We start from the raw sequence: 2,000 nt of genomic DNA, 5'->3' as shown, positions 1-2,000 counted from the left end.
CATTAACTCCAGGAATTGGTCCCTTTTCTTGTGCCAGGTAGGGTGGGAGGCCACCTCGTTCTAGCCTTCTCCCCACGATGTCCCAGGACTGGTGCTGGAAACCTTCCCCAACCACACTGGAATTTCTTCCGCCCTCTTTATTTATTCATTCAGCGGATATCGACCACACGCTCCGTGTCAGATGCCGGCCAAGGCCTTGGGGACTCCGAGGGAAACCGCAAGCTCTAGAGTTTGCTGCATCTGTCCACACAGGAGGGCCCTGGGATCATACAGGTCCCCCCCTAGCCCCCATGTCTGCCACTCTCTGACTTCTGCACCACCCCCAGGGCCTGGCTGAACGGGGTCAGAGGTGTGAGCTGACTCAGCCAGCGGTGTTGGCACCTGCCAGTCAGCCTGTGCTGGACTTCATCCCTCTTCCCCTGCTTCAAACGCAGCAGCTTGACCCTGCTCTCTTCTTCCTCTGACAGACCAAGAAGCTCTCCAAGTTCCAGCATGAATTTCTTGGGCTGATTGATGTCTCAAGGCCGGCTAGACTCGCTGGGCTGGGAGACCAGATCCCTCTTCTGCTGTCTTTTGGGGTTGGGGGAATCCTAGCTCAGCAGGAAGCCCCAGAGACTCCCACCCTGCCTCTCTCTCTCTCTCTCTCTCTCTCTCTCTCTCTCTCTCTCTCTCTCTCTCTCTCTCTCTCTCTCTCTCTGTGTGTGTGTGTGTGTGTGTGTGTGTGTGTGTGTGTGTGTGTGTAGGGAAATAAACTCTAGAAGTTGCCTCATCTCAAGGGCCCGGAGAGATAGCACAGCGGCGTTTGCCTTGCAAGCAGCCGATCTAGGACCAAAGGTGGTTGGTTCAAATCCCGGTGTCCCATATGGTCCCCCGTGCCTGCCAGGAGTTATTTCTGAGCAGACAGCCAGGAGTGACCCCTGAGCAATGCCGGTGTGGCCCAAAAACCAAAAAAAAAAAGAAGTTGCCTCATCTCTGGTTAAAGTGCCTGTCAGGGCAGCCACTTGGATGCAGGGAGGGAAGTAGCAGATTTAGGGATAGAGCCCCAAGACCTTAACCCTCAAGAGGCCCTCTGGGATACAACGCTGCTGCTGCCACCACCGCTGCTTCTCAAACCTTTGGCATCCCCTGCAGAACCTAGCAAGGTTGGTGGGTGACTCCCAGGAAGAGGCACTGACCTGCGTCCTGCATTTTGGCATGGGCTGGCAGGCCTGGACCACTGCAGGAGGCAGGACTGGGCCTGGCAAGATGCCCATGAGCCTCTGACTGCCGCCACCTGAAGGACAGATCCCAGCTGCATCTTGCCCCTAGTCATCCTTTCCATTGTCCCCCCAGAGTCAGAGACAAAGAGTGGAAAAGAAGAGAGCAGAGTGTGTCTGAGTGTATTAGTGTGTCTGGGTGTGTTAGAGTTTTTCTGAGTAAGTGTGTTAGTGGACGTGTTTGAGTGTGTTAGTGGATGTCTAGGTGTGTGTGTAGTGTGTGTGTGTATTAATATGTCTGGGGTGTGTTAGTGTGTGTCTGGAGATGGTAGTGTGTGGCTATGTTTTAGCATGTCTGAGTATATGTGTGTTTGTGTAGCTTGCTTGTATGTATAAATGTGCATGTTAATATCAATAGCATGCATGCATGTAAGAGCATGTACATGGTTGACTATGGAGAAGTTTATACAAATGGCTATTTGTACTGAACATATATGTTAGTGCATGTGACCATGCATGCTTGTGGGTGTTCTGGTAATTCCTTTCCTTGCAGAGCATGTTTATCTGCAGTACACATCCCTGGACCAATCTGGGTCTGTGACTAGTTTCTTCTTTAGGAATGAAATGACTCATGAGAGAAGGACATTGACTTTCTGATTGTTATCTTTTTTTTTTTTTTCATGTTTGATTTTCTTTCTTGTCCCTGGTGGAGCTCTTGGCTCTGCACTCACTCTGGTACAACTGGGGGGACCATTTGCAGTGCCGGGGACCAAACCAAGGCTAGCCAAATACCAAGAAAACAAG

The sequence above is a fragment of the Suncus etruscus genome, chromosome 11, assembly GCF_024139225.1.
Source record: "Suncus etruscus isolate mSunEtr1 chromosome 11, mSunEtr1.pri.cur, whole genome shotgun sequence".
NCBI lineage: Eukaryota > Metazoa > Chordata > Mammalia > Eulipotyphla > Soricidae > Suncus > Suncus etruscus.
Note: the sequence above shows the minus strand (reverse complement) of the source record.